The 13,153-nt window shown below is 43.8% G+C and overlaps 1 protein-coding gene across 2 annotated transcripts in view; it reads right to left on the bottom strand.

The window, feature by feature from the left end:
- Positions 1 to 12,347, bottom strand: part of LOC106600556 (transcriptional repressor p66 alpha) — an 83,145-nt gene extending 70,798 nt beyond the window's left edge. The window contains exon 1 of one of the 2 annotated variants that reach the window (XM_045714892.1): positions 12,174 to 12,347. The gene's annotated coding sequence lies outside the window, so the exon portion shown is untranslated. Of the gene's footprint in view, positions 1 to 12,000; positions 12,129 to 12,173 lie in introns of those variants that run through there. The other variant, XM_014192005.2, reaches the window with a different exon arrangement.
- Between the last annotated feature and the right edge of the window lie 806 nt (positions 12,348 to 13,153).

The raw sequence follows: 13,153 nt of genomic DNA, 5'->3' as shown, positions 1-13,153 counted from the left end.
CATCTGCAGCCCGCTAATCGTTAGCTGTCTTATCGGCTGCTATCTGAATAGGTCTATCGGACAATTTTCTTGGGCCACTATAACTATAACTATTTTGCCAATTGGATTGATCCCCTATACCACACGGAACCCCACTAATCTACCGACGGAAACGCACGAGGTGGCTAAAAACAGACCTCCCTCCATCTTCTGCCTGCTTGCTACCCATGGCCCGGCTAGCTGTCTGAATCGCCGTGACCCCAACCAATCCTCACTACTCACTGGACCCTTATGATCACTCGGCTAAGCATGCCTCTCCTTAATGTCAATATGCCTTGTCCATTGCTGTTCTGGTTAGTGTTTATTGGCTTATTTCACTGTAGAGCCTCTAGCCCTGCTCACTATACCTTATCCAACCTTTCAGTTCCACCACCCACACATGCGATGACATCACCTGGTTTCAATGATGTTTCTAGAGACAATATCTCTCTCATCATCACTCAATATCTAGGTTTACCATCACTGTATTCACATCCTACCATACCTTTGTCTGTACATTATACCTTGAAGCTATTTTATCGCCCCCAGAAACCTGCTCCGTTTACTCTCTGTTCCGGACGTCCTTGACGACCAATTCTCATAGCTTTTAGCCGTACCCTTATCCTACTCCTCATCTGTTCCTCTGGCGATGTAGAGGTGAATCCAGGCCCTACAGTGCCTAGCTCCACTCCTATTCCCCAGGCGCTCTTTTGATGACTTATGTAACCGTAATAGCCTTGGTTTCATGCATGTTAACATTAGAAGCCTCCTCCCTAAGTTTGTTTTATTCACTGCTTTAGCACACTCCGCCAACCCGGATGTCCTAGCCGTGTCTGAATCCTGGCTTAGGAAGACCATCAAAAACTCTGAAATCTCCATTCCAAACGACAACATTTTCAGACGAGATAGAACAGCCAAAGGGGGCGGTGTTGCAATCTACTGCAGAGATAGCCTGCAGAGTTCTGTCCTACTATCCAGGTCTGTACCCAAAGAATTTGAACTTCTACTTTTAAAATTCCACCTCTCTAAAAACAAGTCTCTCACCGTTGCCGCCTGCTACAGACCACCCTCTGCCATAGACCACCCTCTGCCACCAGCTGTGCTCTGGACACCATATGTGAACTGATTGCCCCCCATCTATCTTCAGAGCTCGTGTTGCTAGGTGACCTAAACTGGGACATGCTTAACACTCCAGCCATCCTACAATCTAAGCTTGATGCCCTCAATCTCACACAAATTATCAATGAACCTACCAGGTACCACACCAAAGCCGTGAACACGGGCACCCTCAAAGATATATCATCCTAACCAACTTGTCCTCTAAATACACCTCTGCTGTTTTCAACCAAGATCTCAGCGATCACTGCCTCATTGCCTGCATCCGTAATGGGTCAGCGGTCAAACGACCTCCACTCATCACTGTCAAACGCTCCCTGAAACACTTCAGCAAGCAGGCCTTTCTAATCGCCCTGGCCCGGGTATCCTGGAAGGATATTGACCTCATCCCGTCAGTAGAGGATGCCTGGTTATTATTTTTAAATGCCTTCCTCACCATCTTAAATAAGCATGCCCCATTCAAGAAATTTAGAACCAGGAACAGATATAACCCTTGGTTCTCTGCAGACCTGACTGCCCTTAACCAACACAAAAACATCCTGAATTAGCATCGAACAGCCCCCGTGATATGCAACTTTTCAGGGAAGTTAGAAACCAATATACACAGGCAGTTAGAAAAGCCAAGGCTAGCTTTTTCAAGCAGAAATTTGCTTCCTGCAACACAAACTCAAAAAAGTTCTGGGACACTGTAAAGTCCATGGAGAATAAGAGCACCTCCTCTCAGCTGCCCACTGCTTTGAGGCTAGGAAACACTGTTACCGCTGATAAATCCACTATAATTGAGAATAAGAGCACCTCCTCTCAGCTGCCCACTGCTTTGAGGCTAGGAAACACTGTTACCGCCGATAAATCCACTATAATTGAGAATTCCAATAAGCATTTCTCTACGGCTGGCCATGCTTTCCACCTGGCTACCCCTACCTCGGTCAACAGCACTGCACCCCCCACAGCAACTCGCCCAAGCCTTCCCCATTTCTCCTTCCCCCAAATCCAGTCAGCTGAAGTTCTGAAAGAGCTGCAAAATCTGGACCCCTACAAATCAGCCGGGCTCGACAATCTGGACCCTTTCTTTCTAAAATGATCTGCCGAAATTGTTGCAACCCCTATTACTAGCCTGTTCAACCTCTCTTTTGTGTCGTCTGAGATTCCCAAAGATTGGAAAGCAGCTGCGGTCATCCCCCTCTTCAAAGGGGGGGACACTCTTGACCCAAACTGCTACAGATCTATATCTATCCTACCCTGCCTTTCTAAGGTCTTCAAAAGCCAAGTCAACAAACAGATTACCGACCATTTCAAATCCCACCGCACCTTCTCCGCTATGCAATCTGGTTTCAGAGCTGGTCATGGGTGCACCTCAGGTCCTAAACGATATCTTAACTGCCATCGATAAGAAACAATACTGTGCAGCCGTATTCATTGACCTGGCCAAGGCTTTCGACTCTGTCAATCACCACATCCTCATCGGCAGACTCAATAGCCTTGGTTTCTCAAATGATTGCCTCACCTGGTTCACCAACTACTTCTCTGATAGAGTTCAGTGTGTCAAATCAAAGGGCCTGTTGTCCGGACCTCTGGCAGTCTCTATGGGGGTGCCACAGGGTTCAATTCTTGGGCCGACTCTCTTCTCTGAATACATCAATGACGTCGCTCTTGCTGCTGGTGAGTCTCTGATCCACCTCTACGCAGATGACACCATTCTGTATACTTCTGGCCCTTCTTTGGACACTGTGTTAACAACCCTCCAGATAAGCTTCAATGCCATACAACTCTCCTTCCGTGGCCTCCAACTGCTCTTAAATACAAGTAAAACTAAATGCATGCTCTTCAACCGATCGCTGCCTGCACCTTCCCGCCCGTCCAGCATCACTACTCTGGACGGTTCTGACTTAGAATATGTGGACAACTACAAATACCTAGGTGTCTGGTTAGACTGTAAACTCTCCTTCCAGACTCACATCAAGCATCTCCAATCCAAAGTTAAATCTAGAATTGGCTTCCTATTTCGCAACAAATCATCCTTCACTCATGCTGCCAAACATACCCTCGTAAAACTGACCATCCCACCGATCCTCGACTTCGGCGATGTCATTTACAAAATAGCCTCCAATACCCTACTCAATAAATTGGATGCAGTCCATCACAGTGCCATCTGTTTTGTCATCAAAGCCCCATATACTACTCACAACTGCGACCTGTACGCTCTTGTTGGCTGGCCCTCGCTTCATACTCGTCGCCAAACCCACTGGCTCCAGGTCATCTACAAGACACTGCTAGGTAAAGTCCCCCCTTATCTCAGCTTGCTGGTCACCATAGCAGCACCCACCTGTAGCACACGCTCCAGCAGGTATATCTCTCTGGTCACCCCCAAAGCCAATTCCTCCTTCGGCCGCCTCTCCTTCCAGTTCTCTGCTGCCAATGACTGGAACGAACTACAAAAATCTCTGAAACTGGAAACACTTATCTCCCTCACTAGCTTTAAGCACCAGCTGTCAGAGCTGCTCACAGATTACTGCACCTGTACATAGCCCATCTATAATCTAGCCCAAACAACTACCTCTTCCCCTACTGTATGTACGTATGTATTTTGCTCCTTTGCACCCCATTATTTCTACTTTGCCCTTTCTTCCACTGCAAATCTACCATTCCAGTATTTTACTTGCTATATTGTATTTACTTCGCCACCATGGCCTTTTTTTTGCCTTTACCTCCCTTATCTCACCTCATTTGCTGACATTGTATATAGACTTATTTTTCTACTGTATTATTGACTGTGTTTGTTTTACTCCATGTGTAACTCTGTGTTGTTGTATATGTCGAACTGCTTTGCTTTATCTTGGCCAGGTCGTAATTATAAATGAGAACTTGTTCTCAACTTGCCTACCTGGTTAAATAAAGGTGAAAAAAAATGATAATCTGATGCAGCACTCCATCGCTCTCCTTCATGGTCAAATAGCCCGTACACAGCCTGGAGGTGTGTTGGGTCATTGTCCTGTTGAAAAACAAATGATAGTGGGACTAAGCGCAAACCAGATGGGATGGCGTATGGGATGCAGAATGCTGTGGTGGTCATGCTGGTTAACTTGTTATGGATAGGGGGCAGTATTTTCACGGCCGGATAAAAAACGTACCCGATTTAATCTGGTTATTACTCCTGCCCAGAAACTAGAATATGCATATAATTAGTAGCTTTGGATAGAAACACTCCAAAGTTTCTAAAACTGTTTGAATGGTGTCTGTGAGTATAACAGAACTCAAATGGCAGGCCAAAACCTGAGAAGATTCTGTACAGGAAGTACCCTGTCTGACCATTTCTTGGCCTTCTTTGTCATCTCTATCCAAAACAAAGGATCTCTGCTGTAACGTGACACTTTCTAAGGCTCCCATAGGCTCTCAGAAGGCGCCACAACGTTGAATGATGACTTTGCAGCCCATGGCTGAAAAACAGTAGCGCATTTGGATAGTGGTCGATCTGAGAACATTGAGACGGGCGCGCGCGTGCACGTGAAGGCCCCTTTTAGATTATCAGTCTTTGAATGAAAACAACGACTCCCGGTCGGAATATTATCGGTATTTTACGAGAAAAATCGCATAAAAATTGATTTTAAACAGCGTTTGACATGCTTCGAAGTACGGTAATGGAATATTTTGTCACGATACGCGTCCGCGCGTCACCCTTCGGATAGTGTCTTGAACGCACGAACAAAACTCCGCTATTTGGATATAACTATGGATTATTTGGAACCAAACCAACATTTGTTGTTGAAGTAGAAGTCCTGGGAGTGCATTCTGACGAAGAACAGCAAAGGTAATCCAATTTTTCTTATAGTAAATCTGAGTTTGGTGAGTACCAAACTTGGTGGGTGTCAAAATAGCTAGCCCGTGATGGCGAGCTATCTACTCAGAATATTGCAAAATGTGCTTTCACCGAAAAGCTATTTTAAAATCGGACACCGCGATTGCATAAAGGAGTTCTGTATCTATAATTCTTAAAATAATTGTTATGTTTTTTGTGAACGTTTACCGTGAGTAATTTAGTAAATTCACCGGAAGTGTTCGGTGGGAATGCTAGTTCTGAACGTCACATGCTAATGTAAAAAGCTGGTTTTTGATATAAATATGAACTTGATTGAACAAAACATGCATGTATTGTATAACATAATGTCCTAGGAGTGTCATCTGATGAAGATCATCAAAGGTTAGTGCTGCATTTAGCTGTGGTTTTGTTTTTTGTGACATTATATGCTAGCTTGAAAAATGGGTGTCTGATTATTTCTGGCTGGGTACTCTCCTGACATAATCTAATGTTTTGCTTTCGTTGTAAAGCCTTTTTGAAATCGGACAGTGTGGTTAGATAAAGGAGAGTCTTGTCTTTAAAATGCTGTAAAATAGTCATGTTTGAAAAATGGAAGTTTTAGAATTTTCGAGGAGTTTGTATTTCGCGCCACGCCCAATCATTGGATATTGGAGCGGTGTTCCGCTAGCGGAACGTCTAGATGTAAGAGGATAAGAAGTGCCCATCAGGCCTATCCAATTTGTGGGAGGTGCTTCAGAAAGCATGGAGTGATCTCTTCAGATTATCTCAACAAATTGACAACTAAGAATGCCGAAGGTCTGCAAGGCTGTAATTTCTGCAAATGGAGGATTCTTTGATGATAGCAAAGTTTGAAGGACACAATTATTATTTCAATTAAAAATCATTATTTATAACCTTGTCAATGTCTTGACTATATTTCCTATTAATTTTGCAACTCATTTCATGTATGTTTTCATGGAAAACAAAGACATTTCTAAGTGACCCGAACTTTTGAACGGTAGTGTATGCTTGTGTGTCATCTCTCCTGGGTCTTACTGACACCTACCCATGAGCCTCCTCTCTTTACATTTAGTGTAACCAGCATCCTCACCCACTGAGTACCAACCGAGTTGAAATATAGTTGACATTTGGTCAGTCCACCCTGGCCTGGATGTTAACGTCCACAGATTTACTGGACCAAATCCATCATTGATGTTTGGATAGCACAGTATTGAGTACAGACCAGTACAGCACCATACTGTACCGTGAGTAGAGTAGAGTACAGTACAATACAGTAAGTACAAGTACTAAAGTCTACCCTTCTGTGCTGTACTGCACTGTGCTCTACTGAAATTAAGAAATATCCGAACGAGCAATGTCAGAGGCTGGAATATATGGACACTGTGTTAACTAACCTCCAGACGAGCTTCAATGCCATACAACTCTCCTTCCGTGGCCTCCAACTGCTCTTAAACGCAGGTAAAACTAAATGCATGCTATTCAATCGATCACTGCCCGCACCTGCTCGCCCGTCCAGCATCAGTACTCTGGACGGCTCTGACTTAGAATACGTGGACAACGTCTAGATGTAAGAGGTTATTAATTAAGTGTGCCTTGAATTCTAAATAAAATCACAAACAGTGTCACCAGCAAAGCACCTCCTCCATGCTTCAAGGTGGGAACCACACATGCGGAGATCATCCGTTCACCTACTCTGCATCTCATAGACACAGCACTTGGAACCAAAAATCTCAAATTTGGACTCATCAGACCAAAGGACAGATTTCCTCTGGTCTAATCTCCATTGCTCATGTTTCTTGGCCTACTACAGTCTCGTATTATTATTGGTGTCCATTAGTAGTGGTTTCTTTGCAGCAATTCAACCATGAAGGCCTGATTCACAGTCTCTTCTGAACAGTTGATGTTGAGATGTGTCTGTTACTTGAACTCTTTAAAGCATTTATTTAGGCTGCAATTTCTGAGGCTGGTAACTCTAATGAACTTATCCTCTACAGCACAGGTGACGCTGGGTCTTCCTTTCCAGTGGCGGTCCTCATGAGAGCCAGTTTCATCATAGCGCTTGATGGTTTTTGTGACTGCACTTGAAGAAACTTTCAAAGTTCTTGAAATGTTCCAGATTGACTGACCTTCATGTCTTAAAGTAATGATGGACTGCCGTTTCTCTTTGCTTAATTGAGCTGTTCTTGCCATAATATGGACTTGGTCTTTTACCAAATAGGGCTATGTTCTGTATACCACCCGTACAACACAACTGATTGGCTCAAACGCATTAAGGAAATAAAGAAATTCCACAAATGAACTTAACAAGACACACTTGTTAATTGAAATGCATTCCAGGTGACTTCCTCATGAGAGAATGCCAAGAGTGTGCAAAGCTGTCAAGGCAAAGAGTGGCTAATTTGAAGAATATACAATATATTTTTATTTGTTTAACACTTTGCCTACTACATGATTCCATATATGTTATGTCATAGTTTTGATGTTTTCACTATTATTCTAAAATGTAGAAAATAGTAAAAATTTAAGAAAAACCCTGGAATGAGTAGGTGTGTCCAAACTTTAGACTCGTACCGTGTATATAAACTCAGCAAAAAAAAGAAACATCCCTTTATCAGGACTCTGTCTTTCAAAGTTAATTCATAAACATCTAAATAACTTCACAGATCTTCATTGTAAAGGGTTTAAACACTGTGTTCCATGCTTGTTCAATTAACCTTTAACAATTAATGAACATGCACCTGTGGAACGGTTATTAAGACACTAACAGCTTACAGACGGTAGCCAATTAAGGTCACAGTTATGAAAACTTAGGACACTCAAGAGGCCTTTCTACTGACTCTGAAAAACACCAACAGAAAGATGCCCAGGGTCCCTGCTCATCTGCGTGAACGTGCTTTAGGCATGCTGCATGGAGGCATGAGGACTGCAGATGTGGCCAGGGCAATAAATTGCAATGTCTGTACTGTGAGACACCATAAACAGCGCTACAGGGAGACAGGACGGACAGCTGATCGTTCTCGCAGTGTCAGACCACGTGTAACAACACCTGCACACGATCGGTACATCCGAACATCACACCTGCGGGACAGGTACAGGATGGCAACAACAACTGCCCGAGTTACACCAGGAACGCACAATCCTTCCATCAGTGCTCAGACTGTCCGCGAGAGGCTGGACTGAGGGCTTGTAGGCCTGTTGCAAGGAAGGTCCTCACCAGACATCACCGGCAACAACGTTGCCTTTGGGCACAAACCCACCGTCGCCGGACCAGACAGGACTGGCAAAAAGTGCACTTCACTGACGAGTCGCAGTTTTGTCTCACCAGGGGTGATGGTCGGATTCGCGTTTTTCGTCAAAGGAATGAGTGTTACACCGAGGCCTGTACTCTGGAGTGGGATCGATTTGGAGGTGGAGGGTCCGTCATGGTCTGGGGCAGCGTGTCACAGCATCATCAGACTGAGCTTGTTGTCATTGCAGGCAATCTCAATGTTACAGGGAAGACATCCTCCTCCCTCATGTGGTACCCTTCCTGCAGGCTCATCCTGACATGACCCTCCAGCATGACAATGCCACCAGCCATAGTGCTCGTTCTGTGCGTGATTTCCTGCAAGACAGGAATGTCAGTGTTCTGCCATGGCCAGTGAAGAGCCCGGATCTCAATCCCATTGAGCACATCTGGGACCTGTTGGATCGGGGGATGAGGGCTTGGGCCATTACCCCCCAGAAAAGTCTGGAAACTTGCAGGTGCCTTGGTGAAAGAGTGGGGTAACATCTCACAGCAAGAACTGGCAAATCTGGTGCAGTCCATGAGGGGGAGATGCACTGCAGTACTTAATGCAGCTGGTGGCCACACCAGATACTGACTGTTACTTTTGCTTTTGACCCCCACTTTGTTCAGGGACACATTATTTCATTTCTGTTAGTCACATGTCTATGGAACTTGTTCAGTTTGTTTCTCAGTTGTTGAATCCTATGTTCATACAAATATTTACACATGTTAAGTTTGCTGAAAATAAATGCAGTTGACAGTGAGAGGTTTCTTTTTTTGCTGAGTATATATATATATATATGAATGAGAGCGCGAGAGTCCAGACTCGACTCCAGACTCAGACTGGTTTAACACTCTTGGTTTGAACACCAGACGACAGAAAGACAAAGAAAAAAAAGTTATGAACTGAACATAACAGTATGGAAGTGAGGACAGTAGCAGGTGACCCAACAAGGGAATTATGAGTTTTAATCACTTCATAAACAAAATTTATATTGGTAAAATCACTATAACTAATTGATAAGTCTACCATAACTTTATACTTCTGTGAACTTTCATTATTCTCCCTCCTCATGAGGGAGAGAAATTAGAAAATATCTTAAAGATAAGTGGGTTTTTGGAAATGCAAAAATGTTATCCAAAACGAAATATAAAAAGTGTTGATAATAGGTGGCAGGGGTCTTTATCAACATTGTGTTTTGATGTATTTCTGAAGACTTTTTCTGGTAGATGTTTTCTAAGACCCTTTTCCATCGGTTTCTTCAGAAATCAAAGCCTTTACTTACATTTTTCAACCATTTTCCATCTTAAAAATAAGTATCTAAGCCTTCATTTCCCAAAAATATATACTCTTGGCATTCATTTTACACACATTTTGATATGCTCCTATGAACTTCACATTTTGGTGATCATGGGTCCTTTTACATGAAAATGCCCATAGGCTATATCTAAATTAATTGAAAAAATATGAAATGTTATGTTGTGCTCCTAACTTGATAAAGACCCAGTGCAGTCAAAAACGTGATTGTCCTGTGTTTGATATATATTTCCAGACTATGAGGTTGGAATAATACTGTGAAATTGATGATGCCCTTTTAGTGTAATAGCGCTTTGAAAAGACTGCCTGAAACGTCAGCCTGTTTAGGCCTGCCAGGTGATACAAAGTCTTTACTCTGCTACTCTCCATCCAAGTCCATATTACAATGTGCCCAGAATGTCTCACTGGCAATGTGAGGACAACTATAATTATAGTGAATAGCCTAGTGGTTAGAGCGTTGGGCCAGTAACCGAAAGGTTGCTGGATCGAATCTCGAGCTGACAAGGTAAAAATGTATCGTTCTGCCCTTGAGCAAGGCAGTTAACCCACTGTCCCCTGGGCCCCGAAGACGTGGATGCCGATTATAGCAGCCCCCCGCACCTCTCTGATTCAGAGGGGTTGGGTTAAATGCGGAAGACACATTTAAGTTGCATATCCCCCTTTTCTATAAGGTCCTCTTGATTAAAGAAGCCCCCGTCAGAGAGGAAGAGGCAAAGCAAGAGGTTGGACTCTCGCCAAAATCTGTCCAAAATAAGCCCAATGCGTTTCTATGGGCTTATTTTGAACCTGCTTGTCGCCTGCCTTTGAGACAACAACTCCCATTGTTGGGACGGAAACATGAGCATCTTGTCATTGTATACAGATCTCTGCCTCCATTAGGGTGCTTATTCATGCAACCATGTGATAACACATTGCAAAGAACCCCCAAAGCTATTGCTCTGACGAACAAATGATTGACCATTCCAGAACCTTTCTTTTATATTACTCTAGAACCCCTAAGATAAACCAGTTAGCAGTACAGCAGGCAGATAGCCTTATCATGCAAACCATTTTCATATGCTAATTGTTAAAAACAGGAACCTGTAGCGTACTACTTGGTTACACATAACTAGGGGCCTGAGTATTTCCTGACTATGTGATCTGAACAGGAAAAACTAAGGACCCATACCAGAGGCTACTCTTAGTTGACACTCTCTGGCTACAAGAATCCTCTGCATGATTGGCCTATAGTTCACCAACCAAAGTGAGCCCAAAACTGACATAAGCGAACAAAAAAGCACATAAAAAAAGCACTTTCCGAGCAGCCGAAAGAAAACTGGACACAGCTGAGGTGTATAGGAACCGGTCACTGACAACCGATCACAACTCACTGAATCTGTGCATGCCTTACAGTACAGTGACTGGTTCAGATACTTTTGCACTGCATCAGCCGACTCATACCGCTAGGCAGGAGAGAAAGTGTGTGTGAGTTTGTGTAAATGTGTGTGCGTTCAGCTTTAAGAGGAGGAAGACTATGGTCGTTGCAGAAGTAGGAAGATTACCAAGGACTATTTTGATACAGTAGAACACTGGCAGCCTGTAGGGTTAAGTGCCACGACTAGGGCAGGGGCTCAAACCCCGTCCACCATTACGCCACGGTTAAACCCACATAAACCATCCAAAGTCTCCCTTTAAAAACTAAAGCCCACGCTGTATTCCGACCGGCGTCACGCTCGACCACAACATGTTTATACATCACGCAACCATGAAAATAACCTAGCAGCCAGCTAGCATGAACAATGCCAATGAATTATTATTGGGCCACCTTGCTAACTTAACGTTACTAGCTACCAGTACCTGTCTGTCCAGTTATTTATTTGCCCCAAAAAAGTGAAACACCAACACGCAGTTCACGAAACCACAACGTGGTGCATTTAAGTTACATGAAAAGCTCAAATTGAGCTGTGTTAGCGACGTTTTTTGTATTAGAAAATAAACAACCGGGTACCCGGACCTCCGATCAAGCCAATCAAGTAAGTTACTAACCGAACGAAGCAGGCGTAAAGAAACAAGTAGCTACTAGAACGTTAGCTAGGGCTAGCTTGCCTTCGTTCAGGAGAATGTGGCCAGAGGAAAACGTCAACTCCAAAATTGGCTAAACGTATTCGCTCTCTATTTAAATAATAGTATAACGTATTACACGTGTTAAGTAGTTCGTGATAATGAATATTCGCACTGGCAAGCCATCTACCTGGGTTGACAAAAAAGATAACTAAGTAACCAGCCATGTAACGAAGTGCTGCTCTAAAAATAATTTGAACTCCCAGTCCACGACCAGACACTCGACAATCCAGATTGACAGTCTCTGTTCGATCGATCCCATTCTAAAATTAGATTGGCGAAGTGAAATTAAAATACGACATATTGTCAAACTATGTGTGGGCATAACAATAAAGCCTGGAGATGCAACTTGTATGAAGCCCGTACCCAACCGTAGCGCTTTCATTCTGCGGAGAAGTGCTACTTTTCAACAGCCCATCAGTTTCTCTATCGTCACAGATAGGTGGAGGAAGAGGAGCTGGCTCTCGATAAGTCCAAATAAAAGGCTTCCCTTAATCCACTTCCCCCAAAAAAACTTCGGAACACCTCAATCAACTTACTCGGTCGATTCGACAGCGATCCGTCGACTGCGCTTCGTCCAAGGTATTTAGGGTGACAATCTGCTGCAATTATTCGATGTATTTTTATTTATTTTTAATCCAGGGTATACCCTGTATCTGTTCTGCCCTCCCCGCTACCGCCTCTGTTGCCAAATAATGCGCTTCTCAACACACATGGAGCTGCGGCGTCACCGCAGTGGGCATGCGCCCTTCAACACGCCAACACATCTATAACCACTGACCATCAAGGGGCAAAGCAGCACCAACATGCCAGGGTCCCTAGGTCTTGTGGTTGCTTCTTGCCTTCAATACCTGTAACAGGATCCGACTTGCTTTTTAGCCTACAATGGCCATAGTAAGAACTTTAATAGGTAGAACTGATCCCAGATCAGTTGCCATAGGCATGGGTCTGAGGAGCCCTATTCGCATGCACAGTGACCGAGGCCATATCCCCTTCTCTCTTCATAACAGGTCAGAAGATAATACAGAAGCAAACTGTCACAACATCAGAAATATCATACCATTGTGAATAGCCTGCCCTTGGGCATGTATGACTGAGACCTCATCCTTGGTGTAATGTTCAATCAGTCTTCTAATCTAGTTTATCTCCAAATGGGAAATGACCACAGCTCACCTAAATGCATGCTCTGTGTGAGAGGGAAGTGGGGAGATGTGAGTTTTTAGGTTTCCTCTACAAACAGATATTGGATCAGATTAGTTTACCTTGCTCTGCCCAAATGCTAACCATACTGACCTTAGACCAGTGTCAACTTCATCCTACTCCAAAGTACTCAGGGGGGAGAAGTGGTGAGATAGATACACCAAAGAGCAGGGGGACCGGGGGAGGGATACTCAAAAAGGGAAATTCAAAGTGAATGCTTTATCAGCTAACTGTCCTGCTGTTTATCCCAAAAGACACAAAAGGAGGAGCAGGATGAAGTTGCCATAAACACTGATCTGAGGTCAGTTTTGTGTTTCCC

Source organism: Salmo salar, chromosome ssa03 (assembly GCF_905237065.1).
Source record: "Salmo salar chromosome ssa03, Ssal_v3.1, whole genome shotgun sequence".
In the NCBI taxonomy this organism is placed as follows: Eukaryota; Metazoa; Chordata; class Actinopteri; order Salmoniformes; family Salmonidae; genus Salmo; species Salmo salar.
Note: the sequence above shows the minus strand (reverse complement) of the source record. Positions and strands in the feature narration are given on the sequence as shown.